This window comes from Armigeres subalbatus, chromosome 2 (assembly GCF_024139115.2).
Source record: "Armigeres subalbatus isolate Guangzhou_Male chromosome 2, GZ_Asu_2, whole genome shotgun sequence".
Classification (NCBI taxonomy): Eukaryota; Metazoa; Arthropoda; class Insecta; order Diptera; family Culicidae; genus Armigeres; species Armigeres subalbatus.
Genome location: NC_085140.1, coordinates 116,267,827 through 116,286,875, shown reverse-complemented (window position 1 = coordinate 116,286,875; position 19,049 = coordinate 116,267,827). Strand labels below are relative to the sequence as shown.

The window sequence follows — 19,049 nt, the reverse complement described above, 5'->3', positions numbered from 1 at the left end:
TTTGTTGTGGGATATACATATTCTTACAGTTTTAAAATTCAAAATGAGCAAAGTGCCAAAAATATCAGAAACGATCATCTTAATGTGATTGGTCAAACATTTTCCTAATTTCTTCGATCATCGATCCGAAATGACATTACGGTTTCTTTTTAACACGATTATATAGGATTTTATTTACATTTTCTGAAAGCCGTTTCCACACTCAAAGCTTGATCTGCACATCTTCCTCCCCCACTTGTTCAAGCGGCACTCGATCACTTCTTCATACATTTATAGATACTCTTTGAGTCAACAATTTATTTCCGGCTTCCTAAACAAATCTTCTCAGGTGTGTTTGTGTTTTTTTAGCGAGTGTCTTTCGGTGTTCGTTTCAAGTGTCGCGCGTGTTTTGTGTAAGTGTATTTGTATGAATTATTTGTACTTTTGAAAAAGGCATTTCATTTGAGTTTGTTCGGTACAAACACTTCCCGTCTACTAAAGAGAATCATTCGACTAGGCTCGGTCCTTCTTTGAACGTGTGTCCGTATGTGTGTGTGTATGTGTGTCTCTGTGTAATGTAACACGCGAATGTGTACGTGCAGATGTGGAAGGCCTGACTCCGACGAACTAGTGCGGGTGTGTCTGTGTGTGCAAGAGAAGGTAACGAAAGATTCCAATGCTCTAACTACGCCACACGTGTACGCCCTTACACAGCACGCACGATACTACTAAGAATAAAAGTGTCATCAAAAAATATATATCCTCTCTTTGTTTTATATTCTCGCATCTCTACTAGACTGACCGGTTGTTAAACGTTTCACTTCCTCCGGACGGGGACAGCGCACGGGTTACTCCCTAACAAGTGGTGGCTTCCTTTCCTTTCCACTCCACTATCATATAGACTATTTACAAAAGGGGCTAACCTCGATCACATACTTCGCCGACATGTTTGGGAGTTCTACTCTACCCGGGGGGCGACCGTAAAAGTGGTGTGTTTCTATATAAACAATAAATAAAACTATTCCATAATACTTTCACTTTGCGTAATCTACAGCTCTTTGGCCGACAAGAGGGCTTCGTTAGCTTTGATTTAAATATACATACTATCTGATTTCTGTTTTTTACTTCTTCATTGGTTTCATATATTTTCTTATATTTGTATTTTGTATTTCGCATAGAACACATTCGATAACGGTTTTTTGTTTCGTTTATTTCATATATTATCATCACATTTATTAACCCATCATTTAGCATTACTACTGCTTTCGCTTTTTCGATTACTGATGACCGTCGTTATGCAGTTTGGATAATCATTCGAATATATTCACATAATCGCACGACAGATTTAGCAGCTTTGAATTCGGATCGATGATTGAAGAGTTTGTTCCTCCCACGGTGATCACCTAACAATTCATCACTGAAATCATCGACCGTTTCATCGTTTGAACAAATTCCATAAGCCTTTTGGGAACCACCAATCCTCCATCTCCGGTTACCGCCCTCACGTGCTACGATTTGAGGTTACTTATTCTACGGGAGGATCGACCACAGACTCCAGACGTGACGAACCACTCGAGATCGGACCACTCGACCGGTGCGTGGAATTGGAGATTCAGCGCCATCCGAGATGACCGATTTCGAGGGTCATGCAACACTTCCAGAAGTAACTGACTGGTCGAGACGTTTTGTTTTGGGAAAGAAAGGGTCACACTCGGTTTCACGATCTTTTTTATCACTTTTTTATTGACTGTTCAAATACAGCGCAGCGGAGTTCATGGGTTTAGGCGTTTTTTTTATCACTCACTCATATTAGGGAATTGAAAAGGGTCGCAGTTTGGCGGGATGGTTTCCGGTTATGGGTGGATTTGGAAATGAGAATGGTTCGGAAAAGCAATTATGCTGTTCCACACATGAAACGATGTTTTCCTGAAAATAATTTGAAGGTGATCAACTGAGTGGAAATTGATTTTATCAAGTCATATCATTTAATCAATTTAGTTTCAGTGTCCTTGCGCCTAATATAAGTCTTGGAGCTTGTGATGTACAAAAAACCAAGCCATTTGGTGGTAATGCGATCGAGTAATGAACGTTGCGGACGGGAATAGGGGTACAGCCCAAATGGTCCCGCTCCCTAGTGCAGTTTGCATCCGAACGGATTCTTCTTCTATCCAATCAAAATAATCCAATACTTAATGTCGTTCTAGAGTAAATTACTTCTATTTGATGAAACTCCGATTTCATTTCTATTTCAAAAACATTAGCAAGCTTATCGAATCTGTCGACTTGGTGAATATCTCTTTCATAGCATGGTTAGATTTGAACTTTAACAACGAATCAAAACTAACTTCTTGACTAGAGGCGTGATGCCAAAAAATGTTAGCGGCGATGGCGTATGCATACCATACCTACAGTTTTTTTTCTTTTCCAAAAAACTCATTCCCATAGATAATAATAAATGTTACCTTTTCTTAATAACACCAATCCAACATCACATGAAAATGTTCCAATCGATTGCTCAATTTTAATCGGGAATCATGAAGTACCAGAGTCGTTCTAGTACATGAAAATGAAGACAAGAACCACCCATGAAAAGCGTAATAGAATGCTCGGCCAAAAAAAGGTTTACGAAAAAGATAAATTCTAGCCGAGACACTCGCCAGCTTCCATTTTATTACCGTTGGCGCCACCGTCAGACACTGAAACGAATCCTTCCATCGAAGTTACTTGACTAATCGCGAGTAAAAAGTAGATCGCAACATTTTGACCAATCACATTGTTTTCGTTTCTCCTAAACAAAATTCCAACAGTAATTACCCTCATTTTAACAGTTTTAAAAAGCACTTTCAACGATTTGGTGTAATTTCTAGTTTCCGATTCACATTTCCCGGTTGATGATGCAAGCTACTACACGCGCGCGCACAATCTATCGTTATCTCGTTATCCATTTACCACGCTTCGATGCAGCCGTTACATTTTCCTTGACACAAACATACACAATCGAATGGCTGCTGTTTTCCTTTGTAACAATTCATAAGCTTCCGCAGCGGTGATTTTTTTTGTTTTGTTTTGCTTGACGATTTAAATTTCTTAGGTCTCGACTGACGCGTGTGTAAGTAAGGTGTAAATTGGTAACATTCAGTATACGGTTGTATTGGTTTACTTTCTGTGTTTTTGCGTATGGTTTGTTTTATTTTATTTTTTTACTGTTCAACAAGTAAGAGCTGATTCAACAACTTCTGATTGGATGTTTCGTTTCACTATTTTAAATATATTTTTGTTTTTCTGTAGTTGTTCTGTTTTAACAAACGGCAATATTGATTTTCATTCATCTATTTAATGCGTGAAGCGCCCAGGTGGTGGCGCTGTCGTTGCCGGTGGAGATGAGCTTCTAGTACCTAGTAGGACAAAGAGGAACGATAATTGATGAAAAAGGGTGTGTGCATCAAAGGGTGCAAAACTTGCTAGGATTTTTCTCCTTTTTGTTTGTTCTTTGGGTACGGTGTGGTGAGATGTTTCTCCGGCATGAGATGACATGGACCGTTGCGGTTGGTTGTGGTTGATTGATGTTTGCCTTAAATATTGCACTAACGTTCCGAAAAAAATAACGAAAATAAAATTAAATGATTCTTACACGAGGAAAAAAGAGTGGTTTATTTTGCTCTTGTTTTGTGTTATTTAAGGAGAATTCGTTAACAGCTTGATTTAACATTTATTGAACACTTAGTTTTAGATCCTTTGTTTTACGTTTTTGTTTGCGGTTTGGAATTTGCTTTGTTCACCGATATACAATCTATTTGATTTTCTGTTAAGGTTTTTAAACATGTTCGACATGGATCACGCGAGAGTTACGATCCGACTCGTGGCTTCAGTATGACCGTTCCGTAGTTCTGCGAACTTCTATTTGTGATGTTTTTGCTTAGATTCATCGGGTGGATTATCTTCAAAAAATGTGTTTTTTACTGTGTTTCAAGGACTGTCGACTACATTACTATGGTTACGAGTGTTGTTTTTTCTGGTTTGCATACGATTGCTGCGACTATTACACACGGCTTGCTGGTTTCACAATTGTTGTAATGTTTAAGGAATTAAAATTGTAATCGCTGAGATGAAATGGTAACGTCATTGTGAATTAGTTCTTATCTCCTTTGCTATCCTCGGCAACTGTGCGGTAATGGTAGTGTACTTTTTAAAAAGTGGTTGAATCGCATACAGACTCGTTGGCTGTAAGGCTGCTGGCTGCTCCGTTTCATGTAACGAATTATGGTACGGAATTTTCTGGCTTTTGCGCTCCAGGTCGGGGACTATTCACACCTAGATTTGAAGAAGAAGTGACATGAAAGACATGATACTATTTTGGGAAACAAAGAAACTGCATTGTGATGACTGATTTTAACTTTTTTTCAAGGATGTCTATTTCTTGAGTTACAATCAAAATTGTAAAACACTGCTCTTATTCAAAGATATATGAAAACCCGAAAACTTCTAGACTGAACCGGTCCAGGAATCGAACCCAGCCACTTTTAGCATGGTATTGCTTTGTAACCGTGCATTATACCCCACGGGCCCGAGACGATACATCATTGGCCTCAAATTTTCAGTACCTAAATTTTGAAATGTTATATTTTATATTTATGTATTAGGAATAAAATAACTGTTTTTCTAACTTATATTCTAGTGGCGTTCTAGTCCTACAGATCTGCGACTTGCAGTTACTCGCCAATAACCTTGCGAGCAATGGCGTAGAGGATTGCCAATCCGGAGATGCCGAGTTCGATTCTCGGTCCGGTCTAGGATATTTCCGGGTTGGAAACTTTCTCGGCATAGAAAGTTGTCCGCCACCTCCGTATCGAGTGGTGTGCCCCCGAAAACGCGAGCACTTTGAAACTTGGATTCTGTCAGGAGTGACCTTAAAGCAATGAAAAATGTCATACTGGGCGAGGACAATGGCATGAAGTCAGAAGGTAAGAGAGATTAAGAACGACACCGAAAAATGGGCGGAAAGTGGTAATACTGCAGATCTACGTGATCTACGTTACTCAATGCTGACAAAATTTGTCATAACCTGATTTACATTTGTTCTTTGATGTCATTCTCCCGCAAACGTTCTGTGATTAGCTACGACTAGAAAATCGGTTCCACTAGTCTCCGGCGAGAATCTTCTGTCAGAGGACTCAGGGTGATGTTAGATTCTAAGCTAACGTTTAGAGAGCATATTGCGTACGTAACTTCTAAAGCCTCTCGCACCCTTTATATTCCGAATTGCAAAGCATTTCGATGATGTCCACTGCCTCAAAGCACTCTATTGTTCTTTAGTCAGATCGATTTTAGAATATTGTTTCGCAGTGTGGGCTCCATATTGCCAGAACAATATTGCTAGAATAGAATCCGTTCAACGCAAATTTATACGCTTCGCTTCACGCCGCCTTCCATGGAGATATCTTTCAAATTTACCCAGCTATGAATACCGTTGCAAGCCCATAGATTTAGAGTTGTTAACAGTCCGTCGCAATACTTCTCGGGCGATATTAATTGCAGACCTCTTGCAAACGATAATCGACTGTCTCCCACTGCTTTCCATGCTAAGTATCAATGTTAGCCATAGGAATCTTAGCTCTCGTTCTCTCCTCTTTCTTCATGGTGCACGAACTAATTATGGTCACAACGAGCCATTTACTAGCATGTGCCGTATATTCAATAACTGCTCCATTGGATTCGATTTCCATTCATCTCGTAACACGCTCCGTACGAACTTTTCTCAACTTCTAAACGACAATCAGTAGTAGCTTTAAGTTTATTGTTGGAAGTAGTTTTAAGCCGAATTGTATCATTTGGATATCAATTGTAATCTGTTGATGCATATAAAAGATTAGGAGGTTTTGCGCTCTTTTGAGTGAGAGCTAATGAATTTCTAATTATTCAACTCATGCGGGCTTTTCCCTGCTCCCAAAAATAAATAAATAAAAATAAATAAAATAGATAAATCTATTACGGCTGTAGATTAAACACACCCGGCTTACTCACTCACATTGGCACTAGTCTATGTGAGCCTCTGGGTAACACAAAAAGTAAAATGGTAAACCCCTTTGAAATATTTACAACAAAGTCAAATGTACAAAGAACCATAGAATTTAAATTATAATCATAAAAGTTTTATTTATATGATAGGAATATACTGACTGGTATAGTTATTAATGTATACGCACCAACAGCGTCTAGACAAGACCTACGAAGAATGCCCAAAATACGACGAGAAATTTATCATCGGTGACTCAAGTGCCCCAAGTAGCACTTGTAACCATTCGAAAATTAGAAAAGAAATGCAATGTTACATAATTGTTACATAAAAGATGCTTGGAACATGTCAAGTTTGTTGTTGCCGTTTAGTCATAATGTATCTAAAAGTATGAAAAATTACTTATGGGTTACAAAGTAATTCAGTTGCAAACATATTCTAAAACTGTTACTAGATTTAATGTCACAATACAGTTTTTATTTCGTTACACCAAGACTATTGGTTGGGTAGTTACCGAATGATCAAAATGAAACAATAACAAATCAAAACTGTTTTATGAAGAAATTTCAGCTGTCAATTTGTAAACACACGATACAACTGGCTTGTTGTTATATAGCAAATTATAATAATTATTATAATAAAGTGACCAGACGTCCCGGATTATGCGGGACATTTCCGGATTAAACCCGCATTGCTAGGGGTCCCGGAAAACGTCCCGCATCCCATGATAATTCTTCAAAGTTTTTAAAATCTATGAAATCTATATGAAATGGGTGTCTTGCAAACTTAAACAGATTTATACACCCAACCGGCGGTTGTTAGATTTTCCAACAATTCTGTATAAGAATCTACAATCTAGAATCAATCGAACATTTAAAATGGTTATTATGAGCAATGTTGTGCTGCAATTGACCCTGACCACTGTCTTGTGGCATATGAGATGTGCGCAAGGCTGTCCAGCATCACTGGTTCTAGGCGTGAGAGGACTATGCGGTTGAGAATAAAATGACTGTCGGACCAGAACGTTGAGGAGCAATTCGCTCATAAGCTCGACGAATGAATGTAAGAACACTCAACTAGAAAAAATTTGTACGCATTGCTACAGCAATTTTAGGAAGCGACCAATACGATAGTCACAGTAACACACCTGGCGTAAAGGCTAGTAACGCTGTCTGACGCCATTTGGCTACCAAGATATTGGAAGCTTTCAACATTCTCCCGTGATTTCCCAGCTACTGTGAAACTGGGAGGGGTCACCGTGTTTACATCCAACGATTTGGTTTTGTTGACGTTGATGAATAGACAGACCTGCCGGAGAGGAGCGCTCGGCAAGGTCGTTGAGCTTTTTCTGCATATCAGAGCGCCGTTGAGTGAGGAGTGTCACATCATCAGCCAATTCGAAGTCGTTTAGGTGCTCCATGGTTAAAGGCTGCCAAAAGAAGCCCGCAGTTCGGTTCACGGTCCATCGCACCTACCAGAATCTCGTCGATTACGATGAGGAACAGTAACGGTAATAGAATACATCCTTGCCTCATACCAGCTAGGACCCGGATATGGTCGGACAAGACCCCATTGTGCAGCACTCTACACACACGAGAAAGCCTTGTACTGTGACTCGATGATTTTCTCAGGAACCCCCTTGCGTCTCAGAGCGCCCCACATATTCTCGTGATTGAGATGGTCGAAAGTATTTTCGTAGTCAATGAATACCAAGTAACGGGACTCTTGGAATTCGTTGACCTGCTCCAGAGTGATACGGAGCGTGACAATATGGTCCACACAGCATCTTCCGGCACGGAATGCGGCCTGCTGCCGTCGGAGGGTCGCATCGATCTTCTCCTGAATCCGGGCTAGGATAACTTTGCATAGAACTTTGAGAACGGTACACAGCAACATAATGCCTCGCCAGTTATCGCATACAGTCAGATAACCCTTTTTGGGTACCTTCACTAAGATATCTTGCATCCAGTTAACCGGGAAAGTTGCGGTGTCCCAGATATTACGAATAATCGATGCAGTAGTTGAACGGATCAGACGTGATATCGGCACTACATTTATTCCGTACATCAAGAAGGCTCCGTTTCCATTTTCGGCTGATGCAGATGTGGTCGATTTGATTTTCTGTAAAGCCGTCACGGGAGACCCACGTGATCTTGTGAATCGGTCGATGAGGGAAAAGCGATCCCCCGATCACCATGTCGTTATTACCACAAAATTCTGCGAACAGCTCTCCGTTTTTTCGCTCATTTCTCCGAGACCATGGCGTCCCATAATGCTATCATGGTTCGCATTAAAGTCGCCCATTATTATTATTTTATTATTTATTCAGACTAAGGCCGAAGTGGCCTGTGCGGTATATAAGAGTCTTCTCCATTCGGCTCGGTCCATGGCTACAGTCGCCAACCACGCAGTCTACGGAGGGTCCGCAAGTCATCTTCCACCTGATCGATCCACCTTGCCCGCTGCGCACCTCGCCTTCTTGTGCCCGTCGGATCGTTGTCGAGAACCATTTTCACCGGGTTACTGTCCGACATTCTGGATACGTGCCCGGCCCATCGCAGTCGTCCGATTTTCGCGGTGTGAACGATGGATGGTTCTCCCAACAGCTGATGCAATTCGTGGTTCATTCGCCTCCTCCACGTACCGTCCGCCATCTGCACCCCACCATAGATGGTACGCAGCACTTTCCTTTCGAAAACTCCAGTGCGCGTTGGTCCTCCACGAGCATCGTCCAGGTCTCGTGTCCGTAGAGGACTACCGGTCTAATTAGCGTTTTGTAGATTGTCAGTTTGGTACGGCGGCGAACTCTATTCGATCGGAGCGTCTTGCGGAGTCCAAATTACGTACGATTTCCAGCCACTATGCGTCTCCGAATTTCTCTGCTGGTGTCATTTTCGGCAGTCACCAGTGAGCCCAAGTACACAAATTCTTCTACCACCTCGATTTCGTCACCACCGATGCAAACTCGCGGTGGGTGGCTCACATTGTCTTCTCTTGAACCTCTTCCTATCATGTACTTCGTCTTCGACGTGTTGATGACTAGTCCGATCCGCTTAGCTTCCCTCTTCAGTCTGATGTAGGCTTCCTCCATCTTCTCAAAGTTACGTACCATAATATCTATGTCGTCGGCGAAACCAAATAGCTGGACGGACTTATTGAAAATTGTACCACTCGTGTTAATCCCTGCTCTTCGTATTACACCTTCCAAAGCGATGTTGAATAGCAGACACGAAAGACCATCACCTTGCCGTAACCCTCTGCGCGTTTCGAGGGACTCGAGAATGCCCCTGAAACTCGAACTACGCACATCACCCGATCCATCGTCGCTTTGATCAACCGTGTCAGTTTATCCGGAAAACCGTGTTCGTGCATTAGCTGCCATAGCTGGTCCCGATCGATTGTATCATATGCGGCTTTGAAGTCGATGAATAGATGATGTGTGGGCACGTTGTATTCGCGGCATTTCTGCAGTACTTGACGAATGGCAAACACCTGGTCCGTGGTGGAGCGTTCGCCCATAAAACCCGCCTGGTACTGCCCCACGAACACCCTTGCAGTTGGTGCTAGTCGACGGTATGAAATTTGGGAGAGTACCTTGTAGGCGGCGTTCAGCAATGTGATTGCGCGGTAGTTGCTACAATCCAGCTTATCGCCCTTTTTGTAGATGGGACACACGACACCTTCCATCCACTCCTGCGGCAAAACTTCCTCCTCCCAAATCTTGGTAATGACCCAGTGCAGCGCTCTAGTCAGTGCCTCACCACCGTGTTTAAATAGCTCTCCTGGTAGTTGGTCAACCCCAGGGGCTTTGTTGTTCTTGAGCCGGCCAATCTCCTCCTGGATTTCCTGGAGATCCGGAGCCGGTAGAATTATGTCCTGCGCGCGTTCTCCCAGGTCCATCACCATACCGCCATCTTCGTCTGCCACATCGCCATTCAGGTGTTCTTCGTAGTGCTGCCGCCACCTTCGGATCACCTCACGCTCGTTCGTAAGAAGGTTCCCGTTTATGTCCTTACACATATCGGGCTGTGGCACGTGGCCCTTACGTGAACGGTTTAACTTCTCATAGAACTTTCGTGTGTTATTAGCGCGGTACAGTTGCTCCATCTCTTCATGATCTCGATCTTCCTGCTGACGCTTTTTCCTCCGGAAAATCTAGTTTCGTCTGTTTCGCGCCTGTTTATATCGTGCATCGTTCGGCCTCGTGCGGTGTTGCAACAATCTCGCCCATGCTGCATTCTTCTCTGCTACTAACTGCTCACATTCGCCGTCATACCAGTCGTTTCTCTGATCCAGGGGCACCGTGCCAAGGCAGCGGTTGCGTCGCTACCAATAGCGGATCGAATATCTCTCAAGCCATCTTCAAGAGATGCTGCGCCTAGCTGCTCTTCCGTTGGAAGTGCCACTTCCAGCTGCTGCGCGTATTCTTGGGCTAGTCTACCGTCTTGTAGCCGCCCAATGTTAAGCCGCGGCGTCCGACTTCGACGCGTGTTGTACACCGTCGAGAGTTTTGAGCGCAGGCATACTGCAACGAGGTAGTGGTCGGATTCAATATTCGCACTGCGGTAAGTGCGGACGTTCGTGATGTCGGAGAAGAATTTACCGTCGATTAGAACGTGGTCGATTTGGTTTTCCGTTTCTTGGTTAGGTGATCTCCATGTGGCCTTGTGGATATTTTTGCGGGGAAAGAAGGTGCTTCGGACTACCATTCCGCGGGAGGCTGCGAAGTTTATGCATCGTTGGCCGTTGTCATTCGATACGGTGTGCAGACTATCCGGTCCGATGACCGGTCTATACATTTCCTCCCTCCTACCTGTGCGTTCATGTCGCCGATGACGATTTTAACGTCCCGCAGTGGGCATCCATCGTATGTCTGCTCCAGCTGTGCGTAGAACGCTTCTTTCTCGTCGTCGGGTCTCCCTTCGTGTGGGCAGTGCACGTTGATGATGCTATAGTTGAAGAAACGGCCTTTAATCCTCAGCTTGCACATCCTTGCGTTGATTGGTTGCCACCCAATCACGCGTTGGCGCATCTTACCCAGCACTATGAAGCCGGTTCCCAGCTCGTTGGTGGTGCCACAGCTTTGGTAGAAGGTAGCCGCTCGATGCCCGCTTTTCCACACTTTCTGTCCTGTCCAGCAAATCTCCTGCAGCGCCACGACGTCGAAGTTGCGGGGATGTAATTCATCGTAGATCATCCTGTTGCAACCTGCGAAACCTAGCGACTTGCAATTCCATGTTCCAAGCTTCCAATCGTGATCCTGTATTCGTCGCCTAGGTCTTTGCCGATTATATCGAGTCGCATTATCTCTTATATTGTTCGTAATGATTGGTTTTCTAGGCGGCTTATTGGGCCTGCGCAAACCTCCTGTCTCGTCGGAGGGCCGTCGTGTCAGGGCTGTTTAGCGTCCCACCTAACACCAGGACTTGGGCTTGTGCGCTTTGAGCGGCACACGGTCGCTTTGGTGGAGCCTACTTGCGGATACATGCAGCTTTTTATAGAGGTTTAACAGGGCCCACTGTCAAACCCCACCACATCCTAGGCAAGCCCCACAACTCGCAGATGGCCTGGGGAGGGATCGTCAAGCCCTTGGACATAGTCCCTGCTGCCCGTGAAGTCGCCCATACAGATCTTAATACCATCCTTCATTCTATCTATGACGCCTTTAAGTTGGCTGTAGAAGTTCTCTTTGTCTTGCAGATCGGCAGTATCGGTTGGCGCATAACATTGGATTATACTAAGGTTTCGGACCCGTGTTCTAAATCTGGCAACGATTATCCTTTCACTTATAGGTTCCCACTTCATAGGCGCTGAATGTGCCTGGCCGCTTAGTAGAAAACCAACTTCGCGATGCCGGGGAGCGTGTTCACCTCGTAAATCAGAGTATAGCAGAACTTGTCCCGACGGCGTCCTGTGCTCTCCAAAGTTTGGCCAACGGACTTCACCCAGTCCCAGGATCTCAAGCTTCATGCGGCGCCTCATTGGCAAGTTGTGCCAATTTACCCTGCTGGGCTGGGTTAAAACGCTCTATATTCTTATTCATGTCCGTTGTTTCGCGCTAAGAGTCGTTGCCGTTAAATCAGTCCATATTCTTTCATTATCGGATTCTCAAACAAATTGATGTTTCGGGAACAGTAGGTTGTTGGCCCAAGGTTCCCTATCCACCAGGATGGGATTGCCATCTTAGGTATAGCATCCCGGGAATAGCACCCCTCAGCCGCTGGATGCCAGACGCTCGATGAGTCGAGTCAAATTTGTTTAAAGTCCCACCCAACACCAGGACTAGGCTAGTGCACTTTGAGCAAAAACTGTTTTTATCCTAACTTCAATTCCTTTGGGAACAATATCGTCAAATTGACCCAACTAAAGTAATTCACTATGTTGTTTACCTGTTTTACGCTAGAGAAATATTTAAAAAATATATTTCATCATTTTGAAAAGGGGCTTTTGACCCTATGTGCGCATCCGACTTTATTGGATGGGCTAGGACAGCGGTTCTCAAACTTTTTCTTGAGAGGTACCCCTTCGAGCTTTTACCTTCATTGATGTACCCTCTATTTTTTTACTGTAAATGAAAATGATCATAACTTATAAGATATATGAAAAACGGACCTGAAAACTAACTGAATATATAGCTCTACAAAAGGTTGTCTGAAATGTTCCGTGAAGCTTTCCAATTTAAATTAAGTTTATACGTCAAGCTTCCTATAAGTCCTCATCTTTTGCTTCCGAACCTTTAAAAGGAGGCTTCCATGCTTCCTAAAATGAGGCTTCCAAGCCTTTTGAGGATTTGCGAGCCTTTTGGAAGGAGAATTTCGCGCCTCTTGAAAGGAGGCTTTCGAACCTCATGCAAGGAGACTTTGGAGCCTCTTGAAAGAAGGTGCTCGAGCCTTTTGAAAGGAGGCTTTCGAATCTCTTAAAAGAAGGCTTCCGAGCCTCATAAAAGGATATTTCCGTGCCTCTTAAAGGAAGGTTTCCGAGCCTCTTGAAATTAGCCTTGCGAACCTTTTATAATGGACGTTTTGAAAGGAGGTTTTCAAGCCTCTAAAAGGGGGTGTTCGGGCCTCATCAAGAAGGGCTTTCGAGCCTATTTAAAAAGGGTTCCGAGTTTCCTAAAATTAGGTTTTCGAGTTTCTTAAAAGAAGACTTTCAAGCTTCATGAAAGGAGGCTTCCGAGCCTCATGGATGGAGGCTTCCGAACCTCTTGAAAGAAGGATTCTGAGCCTCTTGAAAGCAGGCTTCCGAGCCTCTTGAAAGCAGGCTTCCGAGCCTCTTGAAAGGAGGCTGCCGAGCCTCTTAAAAGCAGGCTTCCGAGCCTCTTAAAAGCAGGCTTCCGAGCCTCTTGAAAGGAAGCTTACGAGCTGCTTGGGAGAAGGCTCTCAAGCCTCTTGCAACGAAGCTACTGAGGTTTTCGGAAAAGCCGTCATGCCTCTTAAATGAAGGTTTTCGTGCTTTTGAATTCTAGAATTTAGACATTCAACATTTTGTTCCACACTGTGCTGTTTGTAGTGATAGGATTTAACAGGTTTTGATTAACTGAACGCCATGCATATTATGTATACAATAAAGAATAAAACTGTACACGCGCCGGATAAAATAATGTAGTTCAGCGCAATAAATTGAAATTAATTATCAATATCGGAAATATCCACTTAATCTGTAGATTTTTTACTCTGATATATTTCTAATTCTAATCATTTACTAAGAGAAGTGTTCTACGCGATTAAAATATTATCTAATTATGGGTTTCAGCTATAAATTTCACTGATTTGAAAATACTTCTTTTTTTTCAATATGGCCATCATGAAATCCGATCAGATGTTGCTCTTATTTTACGCCCTTATAAACTCTTTGCAATGCAAATATACTTATTGAGGTTATTCATTTGACCAAATTACAACCAAAAATTGTGGCTTTTATCGAGCTTTGAAAATATGACTTATTGCGCTCTTCATCACAACCGTAGAGCAGCTCATAAAATCAATCGGCATTTGACGTTTGAAGCTTTTTCAGCAGATTTATGAGCGGTTTATTGATAGTAATAAGAATGCTAATAAAACTGAGCAACTAGCCATGGCGATTGCTGTCATAAATCCGCAATAAGAATTAAATAAATCCAACAAGCATGGAAATTGTAACTCGGGTAATCCCAGTCAGTAAAATTGCTCTAAATAAGTGAGCTTAAGAGCTGATTTTTTTTTCTTGAAAATAGATTACTACACGAGATTAGAAATCTAGTAAAAACAAAAAAATAGTAGCTTGTCCGAGATATTCAAGAAAAAAAAAATATGACAAACAAATAAATATTTGTACAATGTAGATAATCAAAAGTCTAACCTCGTGATCTAAATCATTTTAAAATTTTAAAATTATTTGGAGAACTGCATCTCATATCTCCCTGCGCAAATTTATTCGTGATTCTACTTTTTCTTTTTTGACTTTTTTCCTAGCCTATTGGCGAGACGCCGCTTGAAACCTGTCATGCCGGGGATCTATAATTTACTTTGCTCATTCAAATTTGTAGAAGTCCGTAGAGTATCCTGATAGATATTTGAAAGTTATTATATTAGCAGAAATAGAATTTGGTCGAAAATTACGTTCGATTGAACAAGTCATATGCCCGAAATGGTCGTTTGGCAGTGAGGTCCATTTTGCCGAAAATGCCATTTGGCCAGCTGAACGGCATTTTCGGCCGAACGGCTTTTCAAATAAATGGCTATGCGGTCATTCGACTAAACACATCTGGTCGAAAATTTCATTTATTCGAACAAGTCATTTGCTGGAATAAGTTGTTTGGCCGAATGTGCCGTTTGGCAGAAATGACCATTTGGCCGAATAGGTCGTACAAAAATGGTATTTGTTCAACGGGCCATATGGCCAAAAATATCGACCCGTTCGAATAAATGACTCTTTCTGCCATCTCGGCCAAAAAAAATCTGGGATTTTGTCAAAGGTTTGTTCTGTCAAATGACTTATTTGCTTGGCCAACAACTTTTGGCCTCGTAGCGGTTGGCCAATTGGCTGCCGACCAAATGACTTTCGGCCAAACGGCCATTCCCCGTTTATCCTAACAATATGGTCGATTGGTCGAATAGATCATACCGATGAAAATATCATTCGGTCAAACTAGTGCTTTCCGCCAAATGACTTTTGTCTAAATGATCCTTCCTCTTTTGAACAATTGCTCGTGGTCGTCGATTTTCCGGATAGTTTCTTATGAACAATACAAAGAATTTTATAAAGAATTCCAAAGAAATTCTATCAAAATTGAAATTCCGAACAGTTTTCTGTGGTGATTTGAAGAAATCACGAAAAAATCAATGGAATTTTAGTGGGTACTATGGGGATTTCCCCATCGGAATTTGAAAAAAAATCTCCCAACGAATTTCTTGTAAAAATGCCGCAGAATACTTCATGTGTGCATGCTGAACAAATGCCGTAGATATATCGAAGAATTTCCTATTGAATCCACATTTTGGACAATTTCCCGCGGAAACCTCTATTTTTTAAAGAGTTTCTCGCGAATATTCTAAAGAATTTTTTGTTGAAATTCCAAAGAATACTCATTGCTAATTCTGTAGAACTTTTTGTGTGAATTCCGAACAAATTGCCAAATTGAATTTTGAAGAATTTTCCACGGAAATTCCAAATAAATTCCCTCAAAAATTCTAAACATTTTTGTTTGAAAATTCCGGTCAGCTTTTGGGAATTCCAAACAGCTTCCCTTGGAAAATCCGAAGAATTTCCCGTGGAAGTGAATTTCCCATAGAAACTTCAAACTTTGTTTTCTGGAAAACGTGAAAAAGGATTCATTTTTTTTAAAGAAATTCCTGGAAAAAATCAATAGATATTTATGGCGAAACTCGAAGATTCTCCCGTTAATGTGTGGAAAATATCCCGAAAACAATCCAGAAAAAAATCTTTGAGTAGTGAACGCAATAAAAAAAATCACTATACCGCCTTCGACTAAAATGATAACAAATGTCCGCAGATGATATTCGAACCGCTGCTTTCAGACACGGACAAAACTAGCTCTGTGCACAACGTTGATTCGTTCAGGCCATGAAGTATGGGCGTTAAAAGATGCAGACTATCAAATTCTCAAAATGTTTGAGAGAAAAATACTGCGTTCAATATTTGGCGTTGTTGTGGAAAATGATGAAACGCATGAATCACGAGTGTACAAAAATGCAGACAAGCTGGTAAAATACGGCAGACTACAGTATGCTGGACACATAGTGACGGAAAAGAGACCAGCGAAAGTTGTTACGGTTGGTTTTATGTTGTTCGAATAGTTGTAAATATTCGATCGAGTCTGTATCATTTGTGCTATTTTGTGTATGTTTTATTTGTTGATTCAGTGTCTGGACTGAAGAGGAAAGCCTGAAAGTAGGCAATAAAATATTTATTTGTGATTTGTCCCAAGTTTGTTCCAGACACAGACATCGAATCGTTGATGCTAAATGGCATTAATTGATTCGAGGTGCCCAAATAGGATAAGAATCCTGTACAAAGGCTCAGCTATGAATACAGCAAACTAATTGCTGTAGACAAAAAGCGCAATACGCAATAAAAATATACATGCGGGATTTGACTGATGGACCAAAATCTCATATGAAACCTCGTCATTTCCCGTAGTGGGCACAACCAAGCCGTCTCTCTCAGGGCACCAGGAGAGAACGTGCATTATTTTAATTTGTTATTTGTTTCATGTTGTTTGAGTATCTTTATTTTTGTATAACATAAATTTGTTACAAAGTTATGCTTAGCAGACAACCTGATAGGGGGACGTCAGAAACCGCCCCCTCCCCCGTCCGCATTCGTTGACTATGTGCAATCGAGGAAGAAGCGCGTGTGACCGGACTGCAGATAGACTGACGATAGGCCGCCCAAGAAAGAGCGACCTATGACATAACATTCGGTTCTGCTCCGAACAACACGGAGGTACGACCATCACAGGTCGTATAAATAATAGACAAATATACAAACCTTTTCTAAGTAAGGCCCCCTGAATTTGTCATGCTGAAATCAAAAACCAGCATATATTCTTGATTCATTTTATTTAAAAAAAAATTTCATTCTAATATTTTATTCTTCAGCAGTGATTCATTCAGTACGATATTTGTACTTGCATTTGTGGTACCTGCTCCGATATACAAGTTTGCGCGTCTGATAAAGCGAATCTCAAATCGTGTTTGATCTGTTTCTTGTTTTGGGCTTTATCTGGAGATGTGTTGAAAATCTTGCAACATTATGTAGAAGCTAACGTTATTAGAATCTTGAAAGCTTGTAACGTGACTTTGGTATACGCTTCGTATAATGCACATCAAAACTGGCTCATTTTTTTTTACTGAATTCACAAGACGATGAACCACTCCGCATATTAAAATATTCATTCCAATCAATATTCACTTCATCTGGAAGGCTAGCCAATGTAAACGAAAACAAATTGCGAACTAGGGGGAATGACGGCTTTGGCAGGTTTTGTTCTATTATTGTCAGGGGAGTTTTCTATAAATAATTATGCTCAAATTTGGCCTAAACATTCTTCGCATATCAAAAAATATTGTGGCCAAATTTCAAATTTGGTCAATAAAAACCCCCTGACAATAATAGAACAAAACCTGCCAAAGCCGTCATTTCCCCTAATGAAGCATCTCCTTGAAAATATCGATCAAATTATTGTTACAGTGAGTTAAAATGAGCCCAGAGTTCCAATTCGAGATCCGCATATAAGTTGATTCTTCCTCAAGCAAACTGCACAGTTTATCAAACTTTATAATATTTCCAACGTTAACTTTAATAATGTCTGATAGGTAAGCGAGACATTTCTGTTATCCTTCTTCATTGAGGCTGGCAAGCAAATCATTCCTTCCCTGAGTTTTGAGGAAAATTTTAGTTGTATCCCTCAATTCAATAACACGGGTAAATCGTTGCCTTTTGATAACCACCGTACGGCAGAGTATAGAAAAGAAGGACTGCAGAGTTCTGATCGGCATGCTTTTCTTTGCGGAGTTCTTTAAGCAAATGGGTGTTGAGAGTTCCAGATTTGTTATAGTTCACGATACGTATATTTATTAAACGGCAACTAAGTCTGAAATTTTCACATCGAGTGTTTTTTACCTGAAGTTTCAACACAGGGTATTTTTCTTTTTCAATGGGAAAATATTCAACAAATATAATTAAAAGGTACAATCGATCCTTAATCAGTAAAGTTCGATTCTTTTATTCGTTTCTTAAAACCTGATTTCATCCCAAGCAAAGCTGATGCACCATCGTTGAGCAGCACAAGTCAGGCTAGAAAAATTTACGGCAACTTGATTGCGACTGAATCTGGTTGCAGTTGAATGAGTTGCAGTAACGTATGTGATACATGTATGCTGCTAGGATCAGCACAAACTCACAAAAAAAAATCCTACTGCAAGCCACCAGATTAAAAATAAAAATTCTTCCTTCAAATCTCCTGATGAGCTAACAAAATTATATTTATTTACGAATATCATTTTATTAGTTTTACTAAACATCAGGAGATTTGAAATAATGTACTTGACCGACTGTTTATTGTTATTTCAACTTAAAACGGCTACGCAGTCTTTAAGGGTTAAAACAATGTGTACAAATATAAATCTTTTAATTGCATATTATTCGGTAACTCGGCCGTACGAAAAACCATTTTTTTGTTTAATATCTTGCCGAATAATATGCAATTATTTGTAATCAAGTGTCGGTCTTCCACCGTCATTAGTCGTCTGAGTACACGCGACCGCATGCGTAGGGAATCAAACTCATCAAATGCTTTAGCCAAGCATACAAATCCGCCCAGTCCGTTGTTGGGGGCATAGAGTGCGATCCTCTCGTTCAATAAACAATGTGCACTCGCTTGACTGTGGATATACAACAGTAAAGCACATGTGGAGATTGGACAAATCAAGCATCCGAAAGATATTCAATTTGCAAAAAAAGTGCTAACCGCGGTGGAGACTGGTACTCGGATTCTGATGGCTTTTCCGCAAACGTGACCTTTAAGTGGTCTTGTTGTGTAGGGGTTATCACGCCT

At 41.5% G+C, this 19,049-nt stretch overlaps 1 protein-coding gene across 5 annotated transcripts in view; it reads right to left on the bottom strand.

Annotated features, from left to right (window-relative positions):
• Window positions 1-1,168: 1,168 nt before the first annotated feature.
• The window catches only part of LOC134210697 (nuclear hormone receptor FTZ-F1), a 667,660-nt gene continuing 649,779 nt past the window's right edge, over window positions 1,169-19,049 (bottom strand). For all 5 annotated transcript variants that reach the window (XM_062686909.1, XM_062686910.1, XM_062686914.1 and 2 more), the window contains one exon: window positions 1,169-4,290. The gene's annotated coding sequence lies outside the window, so the exon portion shown is untranslated. The remainder of the gene's footprint in view (window positions 4,291-19,049) is intronic.